A 9,574-nucleotide genomic window follows, 5' to 3' on the forward strand; every position below is an offset into this window, starting at 1 on the left:
AAGGGCCATCATCCTTCAGGAGAGGAGAAAGCCCATTTCCCGATGCTAACTTCAGTCCTGCTCACAGAGTACAGGTATACAAGAAGGTAGTCACATGTGAGCAGTTCCTCGTGATGCAGAGGGGGAGCAAGGAGCCCCCAGGATGGGTCAGAGCCTGGACCAAATCCTGAGACCAAGGTCAGGGCCACACCTCCACAAGAGGAGATGGAAGTCCCCTCCTCTGGGGATCTCTTTCTCAAAAAACGAATGTTCTCTGGCTCTGCTTCTGTAATAGTAGACCTATATGCTCATACTTCGTTCTTTTGTTGAAATATGATGCATCAGTCCGAGTAGAACTTAGGGTACGACCTAGCAAATATCCAATGTCGTACTTCTTACCACACGATATTCCAAAGCAGCTGTAGCCTTCAACTGTTTTTGCCAACCATAGAAGAAGTTTGAAAAATTGCACTACCTACTCTTTTTAAAGATGATAGCTAAAGATTCTATTCAAAAGTTGTAGCTGAGGGGCGCCTGGGTGGCACAGCGGTTAGGCGTCTGCCTTTGGCTCAGGGCGTGATCCCAGCATTATGGGATCAAGCCCCACATCAGGCTCCTCTGCTATGAGCCTGCTTCTTTCTCTCCCACTCCCCCTGCTTATGTTCCCTCTCTCTCTGGCTGTCTCTATCTCTGTCGAATAAATAAATAAAATCTTTAAAAAAAAAAAAGTTGTAGCTGAGGAGCCTGGGTGGCTCCATTGGTTGGGCATCTGCCTTCGGCTCAGGTCATGATCCCCAGGGTCCTGGAAGTGAGTCGGGCACATCAGGCCCTCTGCTCAGCGGGAAGTCTCCCCTCCCTCAGCCCCTCCCCCCTGCTCATGCTCTCTCTCTCTCCATCAAATATATAAAATCTTAAAAAAAAGTTGTTATTGTATGGAAAATTATAATTTCTGGTGTACAGAAATTATGTTTTTTTAACTTTTAAAAATAAAAGTGGAACATCATTAAAAAAAACAAACCCAGTGGAATCTAAGCATCCTCATACCTTGACACCCATCCCCACCCATTTAAAAGGCATGTGGACAAGTTCTTTTACGATAGGATATTTTCTCTTGTTCTCTTTTCTCTAGCTGAATTGCACTTTCCAACAGAATTCTGTTTGTGAAATGTGTTTTACTGTTCAATTTATATAATTCTTTTCTCAAAAGCTGTATATGACATCTTTTAAATTCCTTATTCTCTACTCATTTCTAATGACCAAGTCTTCTACATTTTTCTTGTCAATTCAGTCATGACAAGTATTAGCTGAAGAAATTGACCAAAACAACAAATACATTATAAAATTGCATTATCATTATTAAACATAATGCAGTAAAGTTTTATTGGAAATGTATCTTGATAGGGATGGGCTTCCTGGCGATTAGTGTATGTAATCACAGATGACTTATTTATTAAAAGAATGAGACAGTCTTCACCATCAATTCAATTCCTAATTTTTATTTCCATCGTTTGAGTACTAAAATATCTTGTTCCAATAAATTAGTGCTTGGAATTGGAAGGGGTTTCATGATAGCAATACCATTCGATTACCTATACTTCTTTCAAGTTGTATGCAAAAAAAAAATTGCATAGTGATCTATCATTAAAAGGATTTTAAATTATTGATCAGACTCCAACACAATCAGGACTTTCTTCATTTTAGTTGATAGCAAGGAGTTTGAAGTGACCCGACTTGCAAAGGGACTCATTATGTAGTCATTAGAGTAAGCATACGCCTTGCAAACTTTGGGGTATCACACTAAAAATGCTTTACCGAGAATCAGCAAATGACTGTCATTATACTAGGTACTCTTCGGTTTAGAGGCACCCATTTTTTTTAAACCCAAAATATCAGAAAATTTTAGGAATAGAGAAATGTTGTTAATTTCAATACACCTTTACCAATGCAGTACGTTTCTCATAAAATAGGATTATTGTGTCATACTTTTTTAAGTATGTTTTCATCAAAATCTTGGAGTTGCAGACACAAGCTGAGATGTAGGTGAATGAAGCATTCACTGCACTCCTCTTTACCAAAACCGAGAAAAAGACAGAGACCATGTTTGCTAGCAGACTAATATTTGCAAGCACGCTTTTTGACAGGTTATAGCTCTTCTTGTCCTTGGTGGAGGGAGCATTCTCGGGCCTGCTGTCAGCTACCTTCGATATTTCTTGTCTCAGTTCTTTTCCCTAGGATTTATTCATTTATTTTAGAGAGAGAGAGAGGGAGAGAAAGAGTGTGAGGGAGGGGCAGAGGGGGAAGGAGAGAGAGAATTTCAAGCAGACTCCCCACTGAGTGCAGAGCCAGATGCAGGGCTCGATCCCATGACCCTAAGATCATGACCGGAGCTGAAATCAGGAGTCAGTTACTTAACCGACTGAGCCACCCAGTCCCCCTTTGTCTCAGTTTTTGTGGGGTCTTCTTGGTAGGCTCCCATAGGCTAGCAAAAAACAGAAAAATTTAGGAAAGGGAAGGCTTTATGCCACTAAACCAAAGCTGTCCTTATCACATTTAGCTGTACAATAGGTCAAAATTCAGAAATCTCACGATGGGCTAAACTATCCTGTTTTGAAGCTTATACTGTGTTTTTAGGTGAGAAATCAGATGTATCAGACAGGGAGCACGAAAAGTAGCCGAAGCTGCTATTTCCCTTCTCTTGCTTTGGTTTGGTAGGAAGAAGGGTTTGTACTCTGGGAAAATGCACTCCGGTGGGTTCAGAAAGGGAGAGAGGAGAACCCGTCTTCTGTGGAGTGCAAGCCAGTCAGCTATGGAATGGTGGAGAAGGATAAGCAGCAGGTGCGAGGTTTTGGGAAAGAGCTCCTTCAAAAAAGGGTGTCTGGAGATGGACCTTCACACAGTTTGTGCCCCAAGCACCTTGGAAATCACCTGGGGAAACGCATACGCCAGCATGCAGACCGCTGTTTTAAAGGACTCGTGAGCTCTAATGAGCAGGGAAGAAAAATGAACATTTACCGAACAGAGACAGTGAGCACTGCAGAGGGAGTAATTTGCAACTCTTACTATGTAGTCGAAGATCATTTATAAAGAGGAGTTAAACTGGAGAGTGAGCCAAATAATACAAGTGTTCTGAAAACATTTAAAGATAAAGATCTCTTAAAAAGTCAAGTGACTGTAATAAATAATGGAAGGCCTGTCTGCTCTTGCTCGGGGCCCGTGGGGAGGTGCTCCCCCTGGCTGTGAACCCCAGGGGGTGATGCACGGTTTACGAGTCTAGTGATTTGGGTGGGGGGGCAAGGGTGTTGGTGCAGCTCTGTGGTGATGCTGGGGACTTGCTGGAATCGCCATCGTTCACTGTCCTCTCGCTTTGATGAGTAACGAGTGTGTGAAGGTACAGGTGGTGAGGCTTCAGGTTTCTACTCCGTACTTACTCGTTGATCCATGTGACTGGCAGGCAAACCGAGAGGCCGTATCTGGGTGTTCGTCCTATCGTTTTCCAAGCGTTGCCCTCCTGCAAAGATGCAAACTTTGGAAATAGCCATCGTATGGGATGTGCCCCATCCCAGATCCTCCCAAGAAACACCTTCTCTTGGGTTTTGTTCTCAATAGAGATGATTCTTTACGTCGAACAAACACACACCCTGGGAAAAAGTCCTAAGCCTTGACAAGGAAGGTGAACTATTTGAGGTCTCACGTCTGAGTCCGTGGGATCCGTTTCTGTCCTTCGTAGGAGCTGTTAGACGGTCCGAGGCCATGACAGAGTGAGGGGCTGCTCGGAGACTCCACTCTGGCGTCCATCGGATGTTGTTCCCGGCTGACCTGGAATATTCCAGAACTCTTTCGGAGGTGATCCAGAAAATAGAGAACCTTATAAGTGAAGGCTATTTATCGGTATGAATTTGATCATGGCAGATTTAAAAGGCACATTCTTTTTGCCATTTCACTGAGAGAATTCTCATTGAACTAACAGTAGTAATTTTTCTCCCCCAAGTGGTTGGGCTCACGGACACTCTCAGATTATGCTGCCACCAGTTACGACTCACGGCCCGTAATTACATCATCAGTCAGTTTTCCCGGAGTGAGGCTGGTCAGCTCTAATTCCTGGGACACCCCTTCCCTGTCCTTTACAAAATAGAAATATCATCGGTTCCACGTTACCCACGTTCCAGCTGTCCTTCCGAGCTGCAGCGTGGAGACCCGAGATTGCTAATCTGGGTTGTTAAGACTAGTAAATGCTACCTCCTGAAGTGAGTGGATGGAATGCACAGCTGGTGAATCTGTGTCCAGGTTTAAAAACAGCAGTAAGAAGAGAGCAGAGTCCACTGTGCCCTGACCTCCCTCTGGTCCCACACAGCAGTAGCCTGCTCTTCCATGTCCCTCCAGCCACCAGACACCCATCTGGTGGCCCCAGCCCTGCTAAGTTTGTGGCAAGTACACAAGGCATCTTATCCAGTTAAATTTTTGCAATCCTTCCGAACTATATTCTAATTGCTGAAAAAAATGGAATGAGAAGGAAAGCATTGTCCGCTGATATCTTGGTTGAACAAAACCCCCTCTTTATGCATTTATGAGCACAAATCAACCTTCCTACGAGGAGCCGTGGCACCTGGCTGCGGCACGGGCACTGACGGTGCCGATACCGTCCCTTTGCCAAAAGTATCGCCTTCATGCATCCAGGACTGTTCTCCAGATTGTATTCCTGTGGCGAGCGGGGGGTTTATTACAGTGCGAGTTTAACAGGAAGGCTGACACCTTACTTAACCTGCAGTGGTTCACACTGTTCCAGGCTTTAGCTGGTGCTCTCTGAAGGCGCGTTCACGGCGCTGGGGCTGGGCAGCTGGGGTTCCGGGGAGCACCTGCCAGGGCCGGGCAGGAAGGTCTGGAAGCAGCAGGGAAGTGGATAGGGCATCCAGGCATCAGGGTGTGCAAACCAGAACGCCACCTTTTAAAGGCGTTCGAATGCAGGATCTGAAAGCCCGCGGATAAAGCAAGTAAGTCTTTACTGGATGCCTCAGAGCTGTGCATCTCAGGACACACACGGCAGGTCTGGAACACCTCAGGCCCGTCTCTCCCAAGGCCCATTCATCATAGGGTCTGCTTTGGCCACGGGGAGCCCAGCAGCGAGCTGTCATCTTCCTCGGGATGCTTCCCCGGCCAATGTTACGAGAACTAGTTAACTGACGGCCTCCACCCACTGAGCGCCCCGCGTACCAGCCCCTACACCAGCTCCCAAGGAAGGAGTCTCTGGTGGTTTCTTCCTTAAATCAGCCCGAGGGTGAGAGGCGGACTTGGAATTCATTTCATGCGTGTTTATCACATTATGTCACACAAAAATTCTGGCAAAACACGAAAATAACATGTCTGTGATCTCCGTTCATCTGAATGCGATGGGCCCGGGTAAAGCCACTCAAAGCAACTTATGCTTAGACAAGTAGGACGGCGTCTGCTCATGAAGCGTGAGCCCCCTTCCTGCTTACGACGTGCAGCCTGATTCCGGCCCTCCAGGGGAGGACAGTGAACGAAGACCGTTGTGTCCTGCCCATTCAGGGCTGGCTCTGGAAGGGAGGTCGAGGCAGCCATCTAGGGAAGTGTGGCCCTTGGATGTGAGGGGCTGGTGCTGTCACCAGTGTCCCACGGCCTCGGCGCCTGGCCCTTCTGCAGGGCAGCTCCTGTCCCAGAGGGCAGCCGCTGTCTCCCCGACGGAGACACGCCGGCCGGTTCAGGGTGTGACCCGAGGGATGTGGGTGTTACCTGGTCTTCCTCCGCTCTGTGCTCACCGCCCTTGTCCCCTCGGTATTTGGGTGTGAGAAGCAACAATTGCCTCTCACGAGCTGAATCTGCTGCTTCCTCTAATGACCTTTCTTTCCTTGGCACCGACGAGCTGGCAGAACAAAGCAGGGCCACCGACAATTCTGTTTCTCTTCCCCCCTTGTGTCCTGTTCCTACGGAGGAGACAGGAAATGCACTGCCGGAAGCGGAGGCAAATAATTTCTTATAAGATTGGCTTATATTTTAAGTACAAGGGAGAACCCCCCTTTTCAACGGTGGAGACTTTGGAATTCATATTTGCCTTTGTCTGCATGTGTTTTGAGATAAGAAGTTTAATAGAGTTAGTTCTCTTACTTTGGGGTATAACGTACAGCATTTTCCTCCTATGCAATATGCAAATAAAATATTAATTACAAGCCCAAACTCAGGATGTTTGGGGGAACAATCTAAGAAACTGATTTAATGTAGCTCCCAAATTTCCCATTGGAATGTTCTAGGGAGCCTCTTCGATGCCCTAACTCAGCAGCACAGATGCTGCCTGATTGAGGACGCCTTGTCACTATGAACTCAGTAACGAGCAAAACGGGGTATCTCAAGTGAGAGACACGTTCCCACTGAAAGCGCCTGGAGCGATCACCTGTGTCGGCAGCACGGTCGGCGGGAACCTCCCTGGTTCATGTCTGAGCCGCTCCCCTGAGAAACCGGACCTAACCACATTGATGCTCCCAGTCCGCATCAGGAACGCCCATTCTGTTCCTCCCGGGGTATGGTAAAGACCACACGTCTACATCATAAAGCCATCAGCGCCTTTTGAATCATTGGGCTGGTTCGGAACACATTTATGAATGACTGAAGCCATGATTTGGGCATCACTGCACATGTTATTCATGGAGACGGGTCCCTTCGCTGGGACACAGCCCAGCTTCCTGGGCGTCTCTGGCTGTAGCCTACACTGAGATATGGGTTTCTGATTGCTGCAGCTGATAATTATGCGAATCACGAACATCGAGTGACCACAGAGCACCTATCTAAAAAAGATTTACTGGCATATAAGAATAAAATTAATGGCACCCTCGACACGAGCAGAAGGCATTACAGTTGGGGTCAGCACCCGGGATCCACAGGCAGCCGGGGAGACTCTGCCAAGTGGGGTTTGTGATCTGAGCCTGAGTGGAAAGGGTGCACTTTGGGGGACACGCCGGCTCAGAGGATGGGCACCCCTGGGAAAGCATCTCACACTAGCTGCGATGCCAGAGTCAGGTGCAGGCGTGATGAAAGCAGCAGTGCGGGCATTACATGCGAGGTAACTCCCGGTGGGGATGAGCTCGCTCAGCCTCCCTGATGCTCCAGGCCGAGCTTCCCTTTTGGCGTGCCTGGTAAAGCTGAGGGACAGAGCTAGGCCCGCACACTGGCCATCCCAGTGTGCAGAGCGGGCCCTGGAGGGGCCGGACACTCAGGGGAGGAGGCTCGTGGCCGTTGGGTATGCCCGGTTTCTCTTTGGTGCGCATTGCTGTGGGGAATGGAGAACTTTTTTTTCTCTGTGGCCTTTTATCAGGCTTGCATTGGCCATTGTAGGACAAAATACCTTCCACTGAAGGGCCACGAAGAAGCTTGGAATTCTCACTGAATGGAAGACATGGTAAAGCCTCAAAGACGGCTAATTGTTGTCAGGGAACTGAACGTAGATTAAAAAACAGAACGTACAGTATATTAGTTTGTGCAGTATTTTTGCATACAACTATTTCCCTTAAAATTGGTCTCAGAAATAGAAATTAGAGAAATAAAACCAGAAAGATCACAAGCCCCCCCCCCCTTTTTTTAGAGCACGAGCCTTTAGGAGGCCGTCAGGTGTTGCGAGTCTCCCGTCTGGCTGCCTTGAGGAAGCACCATTGAGTGTATCTGTTCACACATGGGGGAGAGAGTTCTGGAAGGTGCAGGAGCGTGGCGGTGAGCTGCCCCAGTGGTGTCACTGAGAGACGCTCCTGGGGGCTCAGGGCTACACTCGTCCATCAGGAGCTCTTCACTGCTATCGAGGGGCCACCCTGGGTACCCCCTTCATAGGCTGCTAGGTTTGCTTCTTAGCCTTTCTGAGTCTGCAGGTGCCTGCTCCGTGCTCCTCTCACTCCACAGAGCCCTCCGAACTCCCCCTGCGTGCTTCTGGAGGGTTCTTCTCCCTCTTCCCACTGGAGCTCCCTCCTCACCTCGGTCTGTGCTGACCTGTGATGGCCCCAACCCTACCTCGTGGCATCTTCTGGCTTTAGAGCCTGTGGTTAGTTGCTTTATTCTCTTATTTCCACAACCAAACTCTTGAGGGAGGGATTCGGACTGGCCCAGCCGGTCTGTGCCAGGCAGCTGCTCCGACGGCTCGTCAGCCACGGACTCCGTCCCGCGGCTTCCACACGTCCCTGTGGGCGTGCTGTCAGCGGGAAAGGAGACAACCACAGGGCAGGCATGCTCGCTGGCATGTCCAGCTGGACAGGGGCCTCGAGGCAGGGCAAGTGGGCAGAGGAAAGAGGGAGCGGGGCTTCTGTGGGTTAGGGTTAGGGTGAGGTGAGAGGGGGCGAATCTGAGATGTGTTTCACCAGAGGACGCTGGTCATCTGCATGACCACCTGACCTCACCAAGGTCGAGATTTCACTGCTTGAGCTCGGTTTCAAACATGAGAAAACGGGGGCCCGGCAGCAAGCGAGGTTGTGCCTGACAGAGCAGCCCGCGGAGGGGCCGTGGCCACAGGCTGTGTGTCTGGAGGGACCGTGGCCCCGGGCTCTGTCCCCCTGGAGGGGCCGGGCTTGCTGCCTCCGGCTCCACAGACGAAACTGCAAGGATCACAGAGCCCAGTCCTAGCTTGGAAATGAACACTTCTGCACAGCTCCTTAACTTCCCAGGACAGCACCCATACCCCCATCTGCCAAACCACTCAAACCCGCTCAGAAACCATCTCCTTTCTGTGCTCGTTTGTACCTGCTGAGCCTGGAACCAACAAACAGAAGCTGACAAAAGACTGGAAACGAAGTATTTTAGTAGTAGCCTCATTTGTTAGATTATCGTTAAATTATTTCCTCGTCTGCAAAATATTCTGGAATGACTTCGAGTCTTATTGGGCAAAGCCCTTGCGGTTTTCCCTTTAGGGTGGGAGGGTGAGAGGCATTTTGGCATCTCCCGCATTTACCTTGAGTTCGTCCGGGCGCAGCGAGAAGTGTGGTGGACACCGAACGGGAAGTCTGTGGGCTGGCTTCCCCGCGGCCCCGTGGATGGTGTGATACACTGACACCCTTCCCGGGTGAGGGCACTGCTCGCCCTGCTGTGGGACCCAGGGTGTGCCTGTGGTGGAGGTTTGGGACCCAGCGGCGTCTCGTCTCTGCTGTTGCCAGAGCGCATCTCCAATGCCAGATTTGGAGACGGGCATTGTACGAGCAGCTGCTATTTCTGGAGCTGGTTGATTTCAGCACTATGTTGTAACAGCAGGACATCTGAACGTGGACTCAGGACTCCTGAGGTCACCCCAAGCAGGGAAAGGATGAGGCTCAGATGGGCAGAAACAAGAGACTTCTGGTTCCTTGGAGAAATAGTCTATCAGTTATCACGTCTATCACTGCTATTATTTACTTACGCGTTCACAAATACTGTTATCAGCTGAGTGTCGGAAATCTGGCCGTATTTGTGGGTTTTATGGAAGGAAGTACTGAACTTTTTTAAAAAAATATTTTACTTATTTATTTGAGAGTGAGAGCAAGAGAGAATGAGAGAGAGCACAAGCAGAGGAAGGGGCAGAGGGAGAGGGAGAAGCAGACTCCCCATGAGCAGGGAGCCCAATCCCAGGACCCTGGGA

At 49.2% G+C, this 9,574-nt stretch overlaps 1 long non-coding RNA gene across 2 annotated transcripts; it reads right to left on the minus strand.

Annotated features, from left to right (window-relative positions):
* Positions 1-921: 921 nt before the first annotated feature.
* Positions 922-9,086, minus strand: LOC148109319 (uncharacterized). 2 transcript variants are annotated; one of them, XR_015725884.1, is made up of 4 exons: positions 8,915-9,086; positions 7,984-8,161; positions 5,728-5,918; positions 922-3,795 (listed from the first exon to the last, which is right to left on the minus strand). It is a non-coding gene; the product is annotated as an uncharacterized LOC148109319 (long non-coding RNA). The 2 variants fall into 2 exon arrangements; XR_015725883.1 differs by having other exon boundaries at positions 922-5,918.
* Positions 9,087-9,574: the final 488 nt, after the last annotated feature.

The sequence above is a fragment of the Ursus americanus genome, chromosome 10, assembly GCF_024610735.1.
Source record: "Ursus americanus isolate L20-20 chromosome 10, mUrsAme1.1.p, whole genome shotgun sequence".
NCBI classification, from domain to species: Eukaryota; Metazoa; Chordata; class Mammalia; order Carnivora; family Ursidae; genus Ursus; species Ursus americanus.